Source organism: Heteronotia binoei, chromosome 13 (genome assembly GCF_032191835.1).
Source record: "Heteronotia binoei isolate CCM8104 ecotype False Entrance Well chromosome 13, APGP_CSIRO_Hbin_v1, whole genome shotgun sequence".
In the NCBI taxonomy this organism is placed as follows: domain Eukaryota; kingdom Metazoa; phylum Chordata; class Lepidosauria; order Squamata; family Gekkonidae; genus Heteronotia; species Heteronotia binoei.
In genome coordinates this window covers 40167690-40190161 of record NC_083235.1, presented here as the reverse complement: position 1 = coordinate 40190161, position 22472 = coordinate 40167690, and positions in this window count along the sequence as shown.

Here is a 22472-nt window from a genome sequence, read left to right as displayed (position 1 = left end):
CAATAGGCCAGGGGATGTAGGTTAGGCTGTGATTGTGTGACTGGCCCAAGGTCGCCCAGCAAGCTTCCATGGGCAGAGCAGGGATTTGAACTTGTGTCTTCCAGATCCTAGTCTGATCCTGTAACTGCTATACCACATATCATAGCTTAGGTTACAGAACATACTGTCGTGGAACTCTCTGGTGAATTTCTCACATATATGTTCTCTTCAAATGGATTACCAATTTCCCTGTTGCCTTTCCCTGCCTAACTTGTCCCTTCCAGCAGGCAGCTGTAGTCTTACTAGTATTGCTGCCTATTTAATGATCAAGTTGTAAAGAAAGGAAGCAAAGCCTACCCAGGAAATCTTTGGAACTCTACATTTGCACACTCTCTCCTTTCTCGGGCTCAGGAGGGTATAAGGCCGCCTGGAACTGCTTCAAAGAGGGGGGAGATAAAAGAACAAAACAGCACACTTACCCATTACTGCCATCTCCACTTTCCAGTTTTCAGGCTAATATATAATTTTCATTCCACCTTTCTCTGGGGGATGGTCCAGGGCTTCCAGCTGCTTCCAAGTGAATGTCCAGTATGACCCAACAGCTGGTCACTGGTGCTATATGTCTCCTGCTGACCTGACATGGGCCTGAGGGTCTCCAAAAGAAAACATCTGTGCATCACCCTACAATAAACATAATAGTCAATTAAAATGATAGGCCTGCAAAACCACAAATTGTGACCTGCCATTGCTGAGCACAGCCTTTTGGACATCACTGCAGGCAGGCAAGAAAAATGAAGGACTTGTTGGTGTCAGGACCTGCCAGGACAGCCTCCACTTCAATGGAAGACTTTATAGAACAAGGGGTCTGCTGGATCAGTCCAGTGATTCATCTAGTCCAGCATCCTGTCTCACACAATGGCCAGCCAGTTTCTCTGGATGGCTAACAACAAGGCATAGAGGCCACGGCCTTCTCCTGATGTTGCCTCCTGGCTCTGGGATTCAGAAGTTTAGTGCCTCTGGATGTGGAGGTTCCCCTCATGTGGAGACTTCCTCCAAGATGTCCTGTGGAGGACTCTGGGGTTTCTGGAGGAATCCATTCATACATTCCTGATCTGATTGTTCCATTGGTTGTTGAACAGGAACCTTCTGTGGTAAAGAAGGCAGGGGGTCTTCCCTGGAGGCTCTGGGGTTCTGGAAGCCTCTGGTATACTGGGAATCATGAGGGGATCCTCAGCCCTTTAGGAGTTTTTCTTGAGGTGCCCCCCCCTCATGATTCCCACTACAGAGGAGGTTTCTAGCACCCCAGAGCCTCCAAGGAAGTCTTGCCTCCTCTACCATTGCAGGTTACTGTTCAACAACCAGTTCAGAGATGCTGAATGGATTATGGATCCATCTACTTCCACATCCCGAGAGTCTCTCACAGGACATCAGGAACAAAGAAATTTGTGACCCAGAGTTGAATCCTGGACAGGGCAAAGGACTGCATATCTGGCAGCTCAAGACTACCCAGTCAAATCCAGGAAGAAATTATTACTCTCTAGACCTTTGCAGAATCTAGGACCCAACAGGCTACAGGAGAGGGATGAGGTTATGAGCCACTCATATAAGCTTTCAGTTGCACACTAACCTTGGCTGGTTCAGCAGTTCTAAGATCTGAGAGCACATTCATCCCAGAGGCTGCCCCATAACACCATTCCTACCATCCAGCCTCTACACCAAGACTCTGCTCCAGCCCTGCCTGATCTTGGTTGCCTGCTGGATACCCCGATGCCTTTCCCTTTTGCTGTCCTGGGGCAAATAGGTAGCACAAATGGCCAGTGAAACAGAAAATCAATATACGTCTCTTCTCAACAGCCTCTGTTAGGTCCACAGCTAACAAATGAGGATAATCCACCCTGCAAGCCTGCTCCTGTGTTGCCCAGTCTCCTGTTGGATTCTGCAGTTGCAGAAGGTGAAAGAAGAGGGTAGGCAACAGGACCCAGTAGGACTGGCCAGTAGGCTTGCCAATCCCCAGGTCCCAGTGGGGGTTCTCCCACTTTCCCAGGCTCCTTCCCACCCCCAGTCAGCTGACTGGCAGAGAAAGCCTCGCCTCCACAGCCACCATGTATCTTTCCACCTCCAGAGGCTTCAGTCTCTACCTGGAAATCCTTTCTCTTTGGATGGTGTGTCTGCATCTTTAAGGCTGAAGTGGGGGGGTGGGAAGGAGGCAGAACAACATGGCTGTGAAAGGAGCCAAGGCCCTCCGTTTGTTGCACAATCTTTGCAGAGGTCGTTTGCACAGTGTGAAGATAAACTTGAATCTTTGGTTGCCCTGTGTTACTGTGAAAAACTTGGATGTTCAGCAACTCGTGAGTAGAGGTGCCAATCCCCAGGTGGGGGCAGGGGATCCCCAGTTTGGAGGCTCTCCGGAGCTTCAGGGTCATCAGAAACGGGGGAGGGAGGGAAATGTCTGCTGGGCCATAGGATATAATGGAAAATTAATCCTGGGGTATATGAGGCTCTGGAGGGGCAGTATTTTGAGATAGAGGTACCAAATTTTTAGCATAGCATCTGATGAGTCTCCTCAACATGCTCTCCAAGTTTCAAAATGATTGGACCAGGGGGTCAAATTCTATGAGCCCCGAAAGAAGGTGCCCCTATCCTTCATTATTTCTAATGTTGGGGAAGGACAGTGGCTCAGTGGTAGAGCATCTGCTTGGGAAGCAGAAGGTCCAAGGTTCAATCTCTGGCATCTCCAAAAAAGGGTCCAGGCAAATAGGTGTGAAAAACCTCAGCTTGAGACCCTGGAGAGCCGCTGCCAGTCTGAGAAGACAATACTGACTTTGATGGACCAAGGGTCTGATTCAGTATAAGGCAGCTTCATATGCTCATATGCTCAATGTAGGGAAGGCATTAAAAAGGTATGTGGTCCCCTTAAATGTGATGGCCAGAACTCCATTTGTGCTTGTCACAACTTTGCTTATGGCTCCACCCCCAAAGTCTCCTGTCTCCACCCCCAAAGTCCCCAGATATTTTTTAAATTGGACTTGGCAACCCTACCGGGCAGGGTAAAAGAAGCCATGGCTGCATCCTCATTCTCAACTTTGTGTCTACTGAAGGCACATGTTTCCTCTCTTTCTGGCAATCTGGCAGCCTAAGGGAGTCAGCTGTAAAAAAAAGACTGAGGATCTAAAGCAGAACTTTCTTTAGCTACTGTCCTTGGATCCTAGGACAAAAAAGTCTTGAAATTTTATTTACTTATTTAGAAAATGAATATGCCAGCTCTCCAGAGACCAGCCTGAGGTGGATCGCAAGTTAAAGCAACTCTATAAAATCACAAGAAGGACAATACAAATCATCAATATGGGGGGGGGGGGGGGGAGATAGATGGGCCATGTCTACAACCAAAAAAACAAGCCAGCTTTTTACCACTGTATCCATTCCCCCAAAGAATTCTGGGAAATAAAGCTGAGTGCTTGGAATTCTGTGCTACAGGTTCTTGTATCCTCACAGCTGTGTGTATGTTCTTGCTCTGCCTATATGTCAGTGGGGGGAAAGACAATACATATTAAAAAGCATGGTCTTGAAACAAGTGTTCTATATTTAACAGCTAACCTTTATTTATTTATTTTTTTTTAAAAAAAAATTGGGGTTAGTTTATGAAAGATGACACAGCTGGCCTGGAGGATATGCCTTACAAAGAAATCAATCTTTCATGAGGATTTTTATCAAAATGACTTTTCAAAGGGTGGAGAGCAGACTGGATAAAAAAAAAATGCTTGCTCATCACCAGCTAAGGAGTGGTATGGAGTTGTGACCCTTTTATGATTCTTCAAGGATGAAATAGCAGGTGAGTCCAGAAATGAAGTGCCTGCTTTCCTGAGGTTTTTTTTAAACTATCCAGGATCAGGGATGTGAGGGAAGCACATGAGAACATCAGACTGAGTAATTTAGGATAGAGGTGGGAGGTGTGTTATGATGACTAAAAAGAAAGGAGTAACACAGGTAGTAATCCCAAATTCTAGACCAACCTCATCTCCTTTTACCTTATATGGGATCACAGCAGGATGATTCATGCAAGGTCAACTGTTTTTCTCCTACAATATCTTCATATTTTTTTCATTCTCCCCCCCCCCCACATTCCTCTATGACCTAATTAGTCTGCTCACACTTATTATTATTATTATTACTTTACATTTATATCCCGCCCTCTCTGCAAGCGGACTCAGGGTGGCTTACAACACTCCCACAGAGAGCTTTTAAATTCTCTGATAATGCTGGGGTAGTCAACACAGGTTGGACCCTGCAAAAAAGATTTCACAGGACTGAACTTTCTGCCTATCCCTTCTCCCAGCAACCTGCTGTTCATCACAAAAATCTTTTTGTAGAATTTAGGGTACCTTGATGAAAAGAAAGACAGAAACTGATTTCACACTACGGCTTGTTCCAGGTGGAGAGCCTTTTTGCCCCGGCGCTTCTCTCTGTTTTCATAGAAGCTGCCCCAGAGCTATGAGTTGATGCGCCGCTTTTTCACAGCAAGCAGAAACTGCTTGTAAGAGGATCTTGCTGTGGAAAAGCGGTACGCCAACTCACAGCTCCAGGGCAGCTTGTGCAAAAACAGAGAGAAACACCAGGAGCAAAAGGGCTCTCTACCCAGAATAAGCCTAGTGCAAAATCAGACACAGAAAGCCCTTTGTCTGATTCTGCAAGGGATTATTATTTTTTAAAATAAAGGATATGCTTTATCCTTTATCTTATCTGCCTTATTGTTTGCTAAATCACTATTCCGGCTCAACATTATTCTCTAGCATGGCTAGGGTTGACAGAAACAGTAGTCTGGGTTTCCTGAGTTGAACTGAAATGCCAGGAGATCTACAGTTGTCCAGTAAGTTATGAGCATGTGCCAACTCTGCACTCAATGATCAATCTATAAGATACACTCACTATTTACAAAACACGGCAGCTACTACACTGTGGAACGGGACTGGCTGCCTACAGTATCTTCAGGCCAGGGAATGCATCTTACTTCCACTTAACATGCCTCTTCATTTGTTTGAGCATCACCATTTAACAGAAATTAGCAGCTGTTATGTGCTGGCTGACGTTAACTGATTAATATGGCACAGTGCATTTGACATGCCCAGTGAATGACTACTTCAAATCACTGTCAAATGCAATGGTGTGAGAATGGATCTGTTCCTTAGGTCGTCATTAGAGTTCTTTTCCTCACCTCAAGTATGGGCCAGTCTGTAGAATCTGCAAACCTCTGAGTGTCTGCTATTTATATGTGGGCAGCTGTCACAACCATCAATATTTCCCCATAGAAAAACACAGTCCTTGTGCATTGAAAACAAGCAGCTCAATGGGAGGTGATTGGTGATGCTAGTTTCCGCATGAATTTGGCTATTTTTTTCCCCATGGGGGAGCACTCAGTCATTTACTCAGCTGTTGTACCAAGTGCCACTTTTACCACATGACTTACTGCCTGCATCTAGGACTACAAATAGTTGGTTCAAAGACTGATTTGTTCACTCTACCAATTCATATGCAAGAGCAAAGTGAGAATTCTAATCCATGTTATTGGCTATTTCTAATACGTTATAAGGTTACCCCAGTAAGACAAGAGCAATGATTTCTGACAGAGAACAGAAATCATATTGCATACTATTGAATGAACGGATACCTTTTAGTATCATTAGGTGGCTTGATAATGGTCAGAGACAGTCAATTGATATTTCTTGAACTAGCTGCAGATGCTTCCTCAATGCTTTTTGGTTCCCATGAAATATTTTTTGATAAGTTTATATGGTTAATGGCTAGTAAATAAGATGCATCCTAAAGGCTTAGATCCAGACTACAGGTCCAGGTTCCTTGGACCCAACTTGGGATCCACGCAGCCACACACTTGCTGTGGAGAATGGCTTATAAAAAAAAATAAAGGAGATCCCAAACAGGCTTGGAATGCTGCTTGAGGGGTGGAGGAGGGGCTCCTCTCTCTCTCCCCGCCCCCACAAGCCATTTTTCCATGCAGAAACAAAATACTACATGTGAAGCAGCAAAAACAAGGAAATAATTCTCCCCAGGGGTTGTGTCCACATGGAAAAATTGCTTAGAAGGGAAAGCAGGAGTCCTTCCTCTCTCTGCAACAGTGTTTGGAACCCATTTGGCCTTTCCTATAATTTTTTTAAGCCATTCCCCACAGCTATTGTGGCTTCTCCAGACCCAATTCATTAAAAAAGACCCTGAATGTATAGTTTGACCCTTAGGCTGTGCCTGCTGAGAAAAAGGCTGGATCTTGCAGCATAACCAATAACTCTTGGTTATGCAACCAGTGAGTAGAAACAGGATCCAGGAGAGAGTGGTTAGAACATTGGAGACTGGGCTTGAATTCCCACTTTGCCATGAAGCATATGTAGTTATGGATTTTTTTGTATTTTGTGTGTATGTGTGCACTTGGAAGGCATATCGACCTCTAATCCAATCAGTTTGATAGACAAAGGCCTGGAGGATATTCAGAGAGGTGGCTGAAAGCCTGCCCCAGTACATTAAATGCAAGCAGATCACTGGGAGGTGACCGGTGTACTAACCACAGAGTTGACCCTGCTTAGCTTCCAAGATCTGACAAGACTGAACTTGCCTGGACTAACCAAATCAGGGCACACATATGTGGATTGCCAGCCTAACATACCTCAGAGGATCATTGTGAGGCTACAATAGAGAAGGGGAGAACAATGAATGCCACCATGAAGACCTTTGAGTAATTGTGGAATAAAAAAATAAGATGCCTTTTTTGTTTTTGGGAAATTAGTGCTTCTTTAAAAAGCATTTTTTAAAATGCGAAATCTGAGCTCCCTCTGTGGGCAAAAGATCTAAGATATTAGAGGGAAGCAATACAATTAACACAATTCCTCAGAACATTCCTAGAAATGAGAAGTCTCAGTATCCTGATCAGATGTTTCTTCCTCACTATGTTCTAATAGATGAAGATGGCTTTTGTTTTTATCCAGGAATGTTGATGAACTGAAGATGGGAAATTGAAGTTATGATTAGTGATGGGTGTGGAAAGAACTGTATGTCATCACAAGTAAGAGGAGCAAGATGACATAACCTTGAATAAAGTTTCATTCTTGCTTGACCTGTGTTGCTTGTGGCTATCTCACACACCACAGGGAGTATCCGTTTCCTGCCTTGAGGGCCCAACCAAGTGCAAAGGAATGATAGATGATATAGCCAGAAAACCTAATTGTCCCTGGAGACTGGAGAGGCACCTGACTCTCAGCTAGATTGCCACCTGTGAAGACCTTAGTAATTTTGGTAAAGGCCATGGGCATCACCAACAAATTTCTGCGATGGAGGCAAGCCCAATGAAAAAGTGGCTGCTGAGGCATTAGGCCAATCCCTGACTGCTAGGAGATTCCACAAAATATTGGGGTGTTCCAAGCCAAACACCCACTTACAATGGAGGCAGCTGCTACTGAATTGAAGCTCTATGCAGTTGTACTTTCTGTGATGAATAAACAGAGGGAAGTTGTATTTGGCTCTTTGGTTTGCAAACCAGACAGTGTTTGGGTTTTGTTTTCAGATTAAGAGGAGAGTTTGCTCCCTGCATGGCCACCAGAAGACATGTCCAAGTACAGAGATCTGCCAAGTTGAAGGCACATGTCTGTGGCACAACAGCCCAGGATGAGTTTGGCTGGTAGAGAGAACATGATACAACTAAAGATGCTTGAACACCCTGCAGTTCAGCTCATGCCCTGTTTCCAGTTGCAAACACTGAGCTGGCTTTTTAAACAGGCTGTTTGTCAAACCATTCATGGTTCTTTGGCAGGTTGCTTCATCCTATTCCTTCCTAACAGTGCAATATGGAACAATCAGCTTTTCATGTCTGTGCATTGCCACACAGCTGAGTTCTACTCCCCCATCCTTTCCTGGCAGGCAAGGGCTTAAATAGACAGTCAAATCAGTCATCACAAACAATATCAATTAACCCAAAATAAATGCTGTGTTTAAAAAGAAATTTATCATGTGATGTCTGGCTAAATAGTCTTTAGCCACGTTAATGGCTGCCAATCTGTTTGGAACAACAACGGTTTTGCACATTAAAGGTTTTTTTTAGGGGTTGGGTGGAATTATTCATACATGTTCAGCAAACATTCAAGAAAATACTAATTGATTGGTTCACATCTATTGTCTGTCTCAGCTGAGCAAGGTACATTTGACTGTGAAACGCATTTTGATGTGAAATTCACAGCATTTCTACTAGCAAACCCAATAGTTCACAATTGCCTTTTAAAAAAAATATGTGCTGTGAGCAAGAGACCCCTAATTTTAGTTATATACGGACATCGTAATCACCCATTTGGTTGCCAGGGTGCCTGAAGATTCAACTCACACATATCTGCTGTGAAACGTGGGTTTTATCTACCATTTTATAAGAGACTTATGTGAATACTAACAGCCTCAGCATTACAACAACACTTTATATCTCTGGAAGAGTGCTAGCCAGGAGTACAGATGGGTTTCCAGCCACTCCGTGCATGCACCATTTCGGCTGTTGCAGTGGAGGAAGTTGTGCTGCCAGGAACTGCCCGGGCAAGCGGTTTCCAGCCTTGACCATGAAAGCCATGTTGGTAGGCTAACATCATCAGCAACCATCTTCCTGCAGTGCCAGACTCCATGACAGTGAAGCAAGAGGCTCACGTACCCAACAGCTGTTACTTCTGCATAAGGCAATCAAGCTTATCTTAAGCGTGGATCCTGCCAGACTGCCTAAGCTTTTGTCCAACAGAACCCAAGACAAAAGATGGTGCCAGTAAAGACGTAAAGAAGAGGAAGAACAGCTTCACCTAGAGCCAGAGTTTTTTTGTATAGATCAGGTGTCACCTTAGGTAACAATTTGGCTCTCTATTGTCACCTTTAGATAAGTTTGGATAGCTTGTAAATCACTTCCACCCCAATATCCTCACCCATGCCTTGCCCTAATTGTCACCCTGGAGCCTCTCCCTTTGCCCATTGTTACCTGGAAACCCAATCAGGTAAACAGAGCCAGGTTCGCTCATTGACCAGATATGGGTGTCCAATCAGGTGCCCCGAATAGACTGGCCACTGCCCACCACACAAGTCAAGCCCCTATGGTCACTTTGTAGCCTCCCCTTTTTCTGATGTCATGTACCAGCTGACCACCTGTCATTTGCCCCTGCACATCCTACCCCCTAAGGGCTCAAGGTAGTCCTTATAACCTCTGACCCAACTCCCCACACGTGTGCATCTGACAGTACCACATACCCCACTGTTAGAGACGCCCCTGGTACCTGATCAGTTGAGGGTCCATCCCCCATCTCCTTTTTCGTCGCCATTGGAGCCTTCCTCGTAGACCACGATAGGTAATTATTATCCTGTTTGTCAATCTTTGTGTTTACCCCTGTCTATTTCTATCTTATTTTTATTAGGACTGTATGTGCGTTGTGTGACTTTATATTCTTGTATGTTTGTCTTTATTTCATAATAAACCTTTGTTTTTATTATATTATATTGTCTCGTTATTGAGTAACTTCCAAAGCAGACACCTTCTGTATACATAGGTTTTTGATCTCGCTAAAAGGCAGATTGCCCTCCACTCTAAATCCCCCCAAATCCTATTTTTAGGGCAGTTTGCTTAACAGTGCATCTATAGAGTAGAAGCCCTGCCTTGTAGCTGTTTATTGCAACACATCTGGCCTTCATGCGTAAACAAGGTCCAGGAGCTTAGCTGGGTCTAACATCAAACAGTATATCATAACATCAAACATAGTTACCATTTCACTTAGAGTCTGCTGTTAGCTGAAAATTCATTTTCTTTAGGCATGTCAGTAAATCCACATGATGCAGAAAGACCATGTGTAATTGGTTACTGTCCCCTAGCTATAATGTGGAAAGTGGGAACACAGTCTTCCAAGGAGAGGAAATTATGCTGCCTGCCTTGCCTGCCTTTGTGTTCCCAAGAGGTGTTCCACCTGCTAAAAAGCTGTGGTTTTTCATCTGACCTCCCTCTCTTTTAGCAAACTTTATCATTCATTGAATCCAATCAATAATACTTTAAAGCACTCCCTCTCCACTCCAATAATTCAAATCTTTCTCTCTCTCTTTTTTAAAAAGTATCTCTTTCAAAAAGAAAATAAAAGGAAAAAAGGGACAAGGAACAAAAACTCAAAATATTGCATTAAAGAGAACGTTAACAAAATGGGAGGAAATATACAAAGTGGAGACAAACATGTAACAGTGGTGGCAGCTCTACACATAAGTGTCTATAAAAGGTTTCCAAATATCATCATCATCATGCCATATGCAATTATCATCTGTATACCATGCATTCAAATACTGACAAAATTCTAAGGTCCATAATTTGTTGATTTATCAGAGATGGGCAATTATTTCTGCACTGTTGGGACATGAGTCTTTTAGTTGTAGTAAGGACACAGAGGGTCCATTTTCATTGACCATCAGTCAGCCTGCAAGAGATGGGCAGGTAATTTAAAAGCACCTAACTATCCTAAAAAATCAATGAGCATTCTAATACAAAACAGATATGAATAATACCCAGGGCTTTTTTTGAGCAGGAATACACAGGAATACAGTTCTGGCTAGCTTGGCATCAGGGTGTGTGTCCTAATATGCAAATGAATTCCTGCTGGGCTTTTTCGACAAAAAAGCCCTGATTGTAATGTTGAATATGTCCTTACTTTCTGAGATGTGCTAATGCCATTGTAGTCCCTTCTTATGGAAGTTATGTGAATATTCTTACTGGTTTTAGGAATTTCATCTCCAGATATTTATTTATTTATTTATTTATTTATCTGGGATTTATATCCCGCCCTTCCCATCGAGTGGCTCAGGGCGGCTTACAACATATATAAAACTAACATAAAAGTATAAAATTACACTTTAAATTAACAATTCACAATATATAATTAAAATAAAACATTTGTTATAACTATACATCATTAAAACAGCCAGCAGTCGTGGAGCTACACTCCATTCAGCTTCAGATAAAAATTCAGTATACAATATACAGCATTCAGTAGTCGGTATACAGGGCCATTAGTTGTGGGCCAGCCGGAAGAGGACTGTCTTACAGGCCCTGCGGAATTGGGTGAGATCCCGCAGGGCCCTTACCTCCTCCGGCAGCTGGTTCCACCAAAATGGAGCCATTACAGAGAAGGCCCGGTCTCTTGTGATCTTCAAGCGGGCCTCCTTTGGCCCGGGGACAACCAAAAGATTTTGAGATCCCGATCTCAGTGCTCTCTGGGGAACATGCGGGGAGAGACTTTAAGTTATACTATAAGATAGTATAAAATAGTCAAGTAAATGGCAACTAATTTTTTAAAAACTGAAAATATGGGCCAAAGGAAAACACTGATCACGTAAGTGATCAAATTACTTGTTCTGTTGGATTCTCAGCAGCTGAAAGAGGTCTTCACAGCATTCTTTGTTGCCAGGAGCCAAAGCCAACCTGAACTGAAAACAAATCATTTCCTGCTTTCTAAAAGAAAAGATGCTAGGGCTCAGAACAGACATATAAATTCAGACTAATAATTTTGCATTATTACAACCTTGAACCACTTTAGTCTGCTGGTAGAGGAAATATGCATATGAATCCTCCCTCATATGAAACAAACTCTCTTCATATAGGAAACTATCATATTAGGGAGAGAGTGCTGGTGAAGATCATTTCCCTTTGGTGTGGCAGGGGGTTTTTTTTGAGGGGGGGTGTGTCTATTTTTTAAGTATGGCATAGTTTTTTATATGGGAAGCTTTTCATCCTGCAGTCCTTTCATTAGTACAATCTAAAGAGCCATGCCCTAGGATGATCCGGAATGCAGAAATAGCATTTTTATCCTAATTTGAATGGCTGTGTGCCTATCAGCTGGGCAGTGATATAAGAACAAACACAGATATGCTCATGGTCTCTGCATAATTGGGGGTGGGTGGTGGGTGGAGGAGACTTCCCAGGATACACAAAAATATTGGTTTGTACATTTTAAACAGAAAAGATCCTATGAAAAACTCCCCTGATGAGGACTGAGTATGCTTGTCGCCCTTGTAGAAGGGTGAAGCTAGTGGAGCATTGGTTGAAAGGAACAAAACTGGATATGGGGAAATGATAGTGTAATAACTTGGAAGAGAGAATGATAGAATCATAGAGTTGGAAGGGACCTCCAGGGTCATCTAGTCCAACCCGCTGCACAGCGCAGGAGTAGGGGAGGGGATGCTTGTGCCTTGCAACATACCTGCAAACCAGGGTGCTATAAGCATTTAAGGGTTCTCCCCAGTTTGAAACAGAATAAGTCTAATGTGTGAGACTAATGAGGACTGGTTTAAACAGCATTGCCACAGGCTTCATCAGTGCCCCTGCTCCAGATTCTTGAAATGCTGCCAAGATGGAGGACCCAAGCAACTTAAAGTCTGCTCCCTTATCAACTCTCTCAAACTGCATGGATGGGGCGGGGGTTCTGTGGGACTGTGGTCTGTCAGCTGTCGTCACCAGAGGTTCTTGGCTGGATAAACAAAAGCTAATCATATAACCTTGAAGATCAACAGCATTAGGCTGAGCAGGGAGGATTTCCAAATTGATTCTTGTTCTCACCCTGATAATTCCTTGTAAGTACTCAATTAGCGATGTGAAACATCTGGATGTTTGGAAATTCTACTTCATATAATTTGGGAAGCAAATCTTGGAAGCCTGAGTTCTGCAACCTTTCCCTTTAGCCTTCTTACAGTGGTTGGTGCCCTCTTGTGGCCAATAGCTGCTTGGGTCTAATTATAGGCTAGCACACCATTGCTACTGTTAAGAATCATTAGTATAATATTCTACAGCTGCAAAGAACCTTAGCTGATCATCTGAGGACGACCCAGGCTCAATACCTTTACAGATCCTCAGCCTAGAAAGGTGCAGCTCCATGGCTTAAGCCAAGAGTTGCCATTTGCAGATCAATATAAGGAAGATGCTGTGAGAAGGAAATGATATCTTCTGTATGTCAGAATGCAGACAGTACTTTCCTAAGAGCCAGCCAGTAAAGTTCTGAAGCTGGCAAAAGTTGTTTGCAGCTATGCTGGTCCAAAATCCCAAACGAAATCACAGCCCACCAAGTGCCCTGGCCCCAGCATATCCCAGTAGGCCAGGTAGGTGACCACCTAGGGAGTACTTGGGTGCCCCCTCCCGCTCCACCCCCTCTCCACAGGTGGCCCAAGCTGCCAGCACAGCTACTCCAGCTGTGCCAGGGAAGCTCACACATAAAACCTGCAGGCAGCAAGAGACTGGCTCTGTGGGAAGGAAGCTGCACTTGGCTCCTCCCTCCCAATGCTCCACCTCTTCCTGGCCAGCTGTCAGAGGAGCCTCTTCGCGGCAGCACTGCTGATGCAGAGGGAGGGAGGCAGGCAGGCTGGCAGTGGCAACAGAGGAGCCGCCCGGCCCTCCCAACTGGGTGGCAAGTGCAGCGTGGCACGGGGCAGTGGGGGGAAGGGCACATGGCAGGCAGGCAGGCTGGGGCAGCCTAGCTCCGGCACTGCAAATACCTTTCATCAGGACCAACTAAAATGACACAACACGGCTTGCAAGCTTTTCGTCTCTCTCTCTTATCTATCTATCATCTACCCACCTACCTATCAACTGCCCGCCCGCCCGCCCATCCGTCTATCTGTCTGTCTGTCTGTCTGTCTGTCTGTCTGTCTGTCTGTCTGTCTGTCTGTCTGTCTGTCTGTCTGCCTGCCTGCCTGCCTGCCTGCCTATTCCTAATCCAGACTCCCAAAACCAGCTCAGAGTGGGTGACAACAATTCATAACTATACAATAAAACCTTCTAAAATATAACACAAGTTAATAAATAGCAATGAAATCAATAAAAAGTATACAATTTACAATTTAAGATGGCATACTCAAATGAAGGGGCAATATCAAACATCTGGAGAAGGATAGAATGGGGGGAAATGAATGGAATGGCACTGGAAGTCCTTATGTATACTAGATACTGTTCTATTTTGAAAATTGTGCTCTGCTTAAAAACTTAATGATGTCACATATATCCCTTTTCCAGAAAAATGTCCTCCTCCTCTTCAGTTTCTGTTTCTACTTTCCCTTTTTTTAAACATGTGTTCCATGTAGATTTTTATTACTGCAAAATAGAGTTTTTTCACCTGGGATTTAAAAAAAAGTAATTATTGTATTTTCCCCTTGCCTTTGTCCTCATTGGGGATCCACAGTGACATTTATCAGTCACCTTTCCTCTATTTTATCCTCACAACAACCCTGTAAGGTTGGTTGGGCTGAGAGTATGTGATTGGACTAAGGGCACCCAGCAAACTTCTGTGCTGGAGTGGGAATTCAAATAATAAGCTGATATATTGTTAAATATATTTTTTTAAATCCAATAAATATGATTGAAGTTATATAGCAAAAACTCCAATTAATCTACCACCAGCAGGCAGCCTCTTGCCCATGTGAATGTTTGTGTCTTTTCATAAGTTTACCTTCTAATAGCAAGCTGACCAGTGACATCAAAAATAAGACAAAATGTTGAGCCCTGGAAGTTCTGTCTTTCCAGGTTTGCATACTTGCTTCTTACTGAGAGAGAAGAGACATATGTATGTAAACAGTGTCTATATAATAATTGTATATTAGCCAGTTTGGTGTAGTGGTTAAGAGCACGGACTCTAATATGGGAGAACTGGGTTTGAGTCTCCACTCCTCTACATGCAGCCAGCTGGGTGACCTTGGGCCAGTCACAGTTCTTGAAAGAGCTAGTCTCTCAAAAGCAGTTCTCGCATATGGCTAAATTTCAATGGCTAAAGTATGACACCCGGACTTCTGCAGCCACCCTCAAAGCTGAACAAAACACAAACCGTGATTTTTAATAACGGCAGCTTCTGAACACCTTGGCTGCAAACTGAGAGAGCCAGAATTCTAGAAAAGAACTCTCTCAGCCCCACCTACCTCACAGGATGTCTATTGTAGGGAAAGGAAGGGGAAAAGATTGTAAACTGCTCTGAGACTCTAACTGGAGGGTGCGGTATAAATACAATATCATCATCATCTTCTTCTTCTCCTTTCATTTTTCATCTTTCATCTTCTTGCTTATTAATTAACTTCTTACACAAGGGGTCATCCAAGAGCCACATTCACAAACATCTTCACTGTCCCTGTGGCAAATTTGTTCAAATCTTTTGAAAAGAAGGGAGATTAAGTTGCAGCCATCCTGATGCAAAAAGGGTGGGCTCACAACAGCAAGGATCTCAAATCTTCCCCCCTTCCATTTACCTGTGAAATAGCATAAGTAAACTGGAGTTTAATATTTCTGGTTTATAACCTGAGATTCAGCTGCCCAGCTATGTAGCTAACTATGAAGCCCATTTTTTTTTTCATAATTCACTAACCATTTCCAAAAAGTGACAAAGAAAAAGTCATCAAGAGGGCAATCGTAAACTGAGTTCCACCCTTCCACATCTATGGACCTCTATGTACTTACAAGGGTGTAATTGTTTTTAGGATTACACTATTACATTGTACTCCTTTCAAAAGAAACTGAGGATTCACAAAACTGGGATTGTGGGGGGCTCCTCCCTTGCTTAGTAGATGCTTCAAAGCACTCTGCATGGTTCTTTGGACTTTGCAAGTACTGAGCAAGGCTGTTGACGACAAGACATGTTGGAGGTCATTAATTTACAGAGCTGTCGTAAGTTGGAGGTGACTTGATAGTACACAACACACACATACACATGATTCTTAGTTTGGCCTAGGGAAATACGTATCTGTCGTTTCTGATCTTGCAGTTAAACTCAGCATTTTGCAATATCTACAACTGCTCAGAAATCAGGGGTAAAAATACAAAAATTAACAGTAATCAAATGTTCAGAAGGTGGCCTCTCCTGATGATAAAACCTCAAAAATTTCAATGGCTAAAGTATGACACCCGGACTTCTGCAGCCACCCTCAAAGCTGATCAAAACACAAACCGTGGTTTTTAATAACAGCAGCTTCTGAACACCTTGGCTGCAAACTGGGAGAGCCAGACTTCTAGAAAACAGGCAGGAACACAATGGGGCACATGTCACAGTCAAATCACCTTTTTGTGCTAATGTTGCCTCTGTTTTCTCTTTGTCATGGAACAATACATTGCATGTTTCCAGATTTTAAGAAGCAGTCACCTCTCCATCACAGCGAGGCCCAAACTGATGTGGAGTGAGGAATGCTGGTCTTTGCTAGTGTCTCTGTAATGTTTGAAGCCAAATGACAAAATATGCTTCTTACTCAGTCTATCAGCACAAGAAAACTTTTTTCTCTGGTGCTGAATGCAAATAGTCATTTACTTAATCCCAGGCCTCAGATTCAGCGGGAGCTCACAGGAGCACAGCTCCTGAACCTTTCAGAGGCTTCCCCCTCATCCTCCCCACCTACCTTGTCCATTGAATAGGAGGTGCAGCTGCATAACAGTCCCTGGATTAGAAAAGTGGGCAGCCAGCCAGCCGCAGGGGCTTTGCCACACCCCCAGCAGCCCTCATTAACCCCTGGAGTAGCCCACACCACCCTTTCTCCACTTCTTATGTGATTTTGGGCGGTGGGTGGCTTGCTGGCCTTTTGACAGGGGTGGTGGTGGTCCAGGAGAGCCCCAGGCGAGTGAGGCCTGCTTGGGCTGGCTGGATCTCCACCCAGCCCCAACAGGTCTCACTCACCAGGGGCTCTCCCTTCTTGCATCGGGTTGCTTTTAGCTGGGGTGGTGGTGGCATATGCTAATGAGCTCCACCACCTGTTTTTCTACAAAATGATCCCTGCTTAATCCAGACTAAACAGGGAAAGCTACCATACTTCTGTTCTGTATTTACGAGTACAGATTAGAATCCCCCAAATGGAACACAGCATATGGTTTTCAGACTTGAATGCTCTGCTGGTAGAACCTGGTGACAATATTGTATGTCCGTCACAGTGTCCAATCATGCAGGAAGCTGAAGCAGACCAAGCTGCCCACTGGAGCTGTTGCAAAAGGACATGGCAGTAACCCTTGCAATGCCACATTTACAGTGTGTCAATCACACCCAGCCCAATTCACCATATCATGTGAGTCTGAATGGTACTTGAGAGCCAGGTTGGCTGCATCCAGCAGACTATTTGGATAGACAGCCATGGTTTCCTCAGATCATACTGGCAACCAAGGAGTATGTATTTCTAGTTCTATGCTTGTTCCCACACCTGAGTATCCAAACCCCATCCCAAACCTCAAAGACATGTCTCCCCATTAGGGGAGGGCGGGATACAAATGTAAATAAATAAATAAATAAATAGGTCAAGTAGGCACAGATACTGCTACTAAAAATCCCATTTAAAAAGCCCTGTCAGTTATTAGCTACAACACAGCTCTAAATTTTCTGGAAAAAAACTTTATAGAACTTTAGAAAAGTTATAGTAAGGATTATAGTGGCAAATAGTGCTGAAACCAAAATACTAATTACTGTAATAGCACCCAAAATATGAAATTACAATTGTCATATGAAAAATCATGTACAAGACTCATAGGAACATATAATTTCCACAAAAATCCATTCAAACCAATATAAGTTCATTCAGGCCAATACAAAAAAAATAATTTGGCATTACACATTATACTGTCCATAGTCAAATAGATACAATCAGGGTTGTTTTTTTTTAGCAGGAATACACAGGAACAGAATTCCGGCTGGCTTGGCTTCAGGGGGTGTGGCCTAACATGCAAATGAGTTCCTGCTGGACCTTTTCTACAAAAATAAGACCCTGGATACAAGTATCACAAGACATTCCAAGAACTGAAAAAGTCTGAAGTTCATTTTTTGAAATATCATTTTACATTCACAAAACACAATCCAAGGCATAAAAGAATTCAATATACTATTCAGAGTTCAGAATCACATATTCAAGACCACATGAGAATTCCTGGGTACACATCTCGTTCTGGTCATCTTTACCAGTGAATCCACTTGAATGTGGTAGACAATTAATGACAACCAGTTTTAAGTACAATTCTGTGTTGTTATGCCACAGGAAATACTATTTCATTATGGGCACCATCAAAACCTCTTAAAATATAGCCACTGGTGAGGCTATACCATTGCAGAAAAATAGTGATAGAAAAGGAGAAAGGGATTGAAGCATAACAAGGAACTGCCTCTCAGTAAGTCAAGCTATTGATTCAGGTTCTCCAGATGTCAAGCAATGGTCTTTCACAGCCCTGCTGCTATGCAAGATCCTTCCCTTGTGACTCTGTGACCTGTATGTGGTTCTCTCTCACTAAGCTAAATTAGGAAATTTTTAAAAAAGAGCATGATGAAAGATGGTGAAGGATGAATGACAAGGGAGCACAGAACAGATAAGAGAGGAAAAGGGAAAAAAGGACTCCTGAAGTTACTGCCCAGTAACTTCTTTCACCTGCTTCTTTCCCCCTTTTTGTATGTGCTTCTTCAGACCATCCCTAACCATGCCTCCGTAAACCCAAGGATTTGATTCCAAATGTTTAAGAATGCAGCCTTATACTAGAATGAAAATGTGTCTTTCCAAAAAGCTGTGCAAATACAGAGATTTTGTATTTTCACCATTTTGGAGTCTATCCGAGCAAAGTTATCCTAATGAGTCACAATGCGTTCTCTTTCCAAGCTGCCGGCCCCAGCACCCAAGTATCTTGAGATCCAATGTTGCTCACCTCCCTCATTGAGACTAGTGGTACAAAGGCACCAAGACTTTCATTGTGTTCAATCTAAGCCTTGCCCGTTGCGTTTCACCCAAGCTCTGCCTGGACAGCTAGGTTACTATTTGCTCCACTTTGAAGAACCATAAAGGAGACTGACAGAACAATTTGCACAAGGCCACACCCCGCCTAATTCTCAATGTATTCTCAAAATATCTGTTTGGATCTTCCAACTTTGGACTGCAGGGGGGCTCACATGATGAAGTGGAGATTGGATTTATACCCTGCCTTTCACTTGGAGTCTCAGAGTGGCTTACAATCTCCTTTCCCTTCCCCTCCCCACAACAGCCACCCTGCGAGGTAGGTGGGGCCGAGAGAGCTCTTGAGAGAACTGCTCTTGAGAGAATAGCTCTTTTGAGAACTGTGAATGACCTAAGATCACTCAGTAGGTGCTTGTGGAGAAGTGGGGAATCAAAGCTGGTTCTCCAAGTAAGAGTCCACTGGTCTTAACCACTACACCAGGGATGTCAAATGTCTGGCCTCACCCCCAAAGTTCTCAGATATTTCTTGAATGGAGCTGGCAACCCTAGTATTTTTGTAAGCGATGTGCTTCCTGAAGGTCTCTTTTTTGGAAAACTGCTAGACCAAGGCTGTCATTATTTACTTTATTTACTTTTCCCTAGATATTTGTCTAGACAGACAAGACACAAATGGAGATGGAACAACAGTTTATTTCACAGAAATTTAAAGTATTTAATAGGGTAAATGTTATGTGTGGATGGCTTCAACATATAAAGCAATACCGGCACTCATTTCAACCCCCAAAGATTACAAACTCTTTGCCATGATTGTACCAACTTTGCAGCTGAGACTCAAGAAAAGTAAATAAATCCTGAAGGGAGATTTTATTCCCCTTTCTCCAGACAAGTTACTTCAGCAGGTTCAAGGCTGCTCTTACCACAGGGCTCCTTTCTACAGATTCTGTACACATAAGTCAGGAATGATGGACCCTTAGCAGGATGCTTATTTGTCACCCTATGGCTGCAGTCACACACAATGCACTTCCAATCCACTTTCCAACTGGATTTTGTCAGTTCACACAGTAAAATCCAGTTGGAAAGTTCAATGAAAGTGGATTGAAAGTGCATAATTTAGTGTGTGTGACTGCAGCCTAAAACAAGCTTTCTTCCTTAAACCGACCGTCATACCCTAACTAAAAGCCAAATGAAATCTGGCTAAACTGATGCTCTTTTCCAGAGGCACAAAACCCCTATCCAAAATATAAAAAGTTTTTATTCACCTCTTAAAATCTGAGACTGGGTCATCCCTTTCCATCCTGTGGAGTTCCATGGGCTCTGATTAGCTGACATTCACTTGGATTTGCATGAAGCCCAAATTGCAAGAATTGGTTCAGAATCCTGGATAAGGGGTGGGACTTTTGAGGATGATTGTCACAGGGCTGCAGATTTGAATCATCACTGGGTTGCTGTAGAGGTATTCTACATAGCCCTCACTTTACAAAATACATACATATATACTTCAATTTAAGAGCAATTTCAAATGTATATGAGTCTTTTAATTGCCTTTATAGCCTGCCTTTTCTTCCATCATAGTACTCAAGGCAACATACAAAGGGTTACCAGGAGGTGGATGCATCATACATCTGCTAACGATATCTGACAAGATAAAAATAAGCAATATGTGCTGAACATTTGATATTTCTATCAATGGTCAATTACCTTTGGAAAAGCATTTTGTGTACCTACTGGGGCCTTTGTACCTCCAAGAACTGCTAGACCAAGCTGTAGCTCACTTGCTTGCTATCTTTAGGAATTTCTGTACTTGCAGATACTATCTCAGATAATGGGAATTTAACACTGAACCACAGAGGATATCGCTGTGAAACACACACTCACACACTCAGTAGAGAAGCTTCAGGGGTTGACCTTTCTTTTCTCTAAGCTACTTGTGTACATATGTGTTAAATCTGGAGTTAAATAGCCACATCTTACTTTGTGGTTCTAGCTACCCTTGCACTATCTGCTTGCGCATGTAACTACAACTGAAAATATGAAAGTTGAACTTCTGAAATAGAAAGATATTTAGAAATCTGGGACCCTACGTCCCTTGGGTGTTCTATCCCATCTCTGTTTGGGACAGTCTGGATGTGTCTGATACTTGGATAATGGTCTTGCTGTGTGACTGGTCATTCGCAAATGTCTGCTACCTGTTTTTAAACCCATGCTCTGATTAGACAGCTAAGTGGATAACCATTTCAAAAAGGATCTCCCACCACCACATTAAGAGCCTCATTGGTCCCTGTACTATTTCTACTGGTGCAATCTCTTATTTATTAAATAAAATGCACAAAGATACTTAGTGGATTCAGATTTCATAGCTATGTATAATTTCCATTGTACACATACCATTAAAATGAAGAGACAGGTTGATACTTTTCTTTACATAAGGCAGATTTAGCTAACCTCAAGACAAAGCAACATATATGAGGCAAATCATAGTAGGACTCAAAGAGCTAGAAAGTTGTTTTCATGTTTGAACTTCATGCTGCAAATATTGACTTCAATCCATGGCAGTGTTTCTCCAGGCTGAATAATTTCTGCCTGCAAAGTGCAACTTTCTTGCCTCCCTTTCCTGCTGCAGCCCAAATGCCTCTGTTTGCATCCAAGCCAGTATCTTTTATGAGTGTTAGTTGTTAGACTACAAGACTGAAGAACAAGTGCAGGTTGTTTGGTTAACTTGATGGTTATATTTTACCTTCTTGTCACGGAGGAAGAATCAGCGCAAGAACTCTTACATGGAGCAATATGACGAATCATGACCGGATGATCTGCATTACCCTGGAAGATGTTTTAAGGTTACCTCAACCTATGCTAACATTCTGCTGGTGGCTTTGGAGTGTCTCAGAAAATTGCTTAAAATACATAGTTGTAACAATACTTCGCCTATATTGAGGATCTGTTTTCAGTCCCCAGACCAAGCTATTAATACTGATAAGTCATGGCACAATCGCTGGAGTAGGGTCAGGACGGACCAGATTTAAATTGCTGCTCTGTCCCGGAGGCTCACAGAGTGACACCATCACTCAGCTGTCTCAACCTAATCCACCTCACAGAGTTGTTGTGAGGAAAGAATGGAGGATGGGAAAATGATGCTGCAAGCCAACCTGGGCATGCACTGGGAAGAAAAATAGATACATGCCCACCTTGTATAGACCATGTTCTAATACTATGGTATTATATTTAAGTTGGAAAGCACTTTTCTTGAACATAACAAGCTTTATGCTAACTATCTTTTGACTATAGAGGATTATTTCATGTTCAGTAACAAGGTAAGCAAACAGGCAGCCTCAGTCAAGTTTCCAGTGATTTGATATGGACTTCCTGCTGGATGGCCACTGACATTCAGGTAACACAGCTAACGTCAAGGAAATGGCAAAGAGATTGTTATTGCTTAGAAGGTCACAGGAGGTCAAGAGCTTTATACACTCCCACCCAAATCTGTGCGTCATACATATGCATACAGGATACATAAGCAAAGAGAAACCCCCACCTCAAGGGAACAAAAGCCATATGGGGAAACAGTGAAACTTCTTAAAATTGAAAGAGGGATTAAGACATGCATTGTAATCAATACCTGGGGTTTGAAAGTTGGCTTTGGTGATGGTTATCTTTCACAGAAAGAGAGAAATGAATGACTTCATATAATATTTACACCATCACCAAAACAAATGCAGGTATTGATCAAATTTTTCTATCTTTCCTTCAGGAAGCTGAGCAACATGAGAATCTTATGCCAGTCCATTAAATCATGGGGC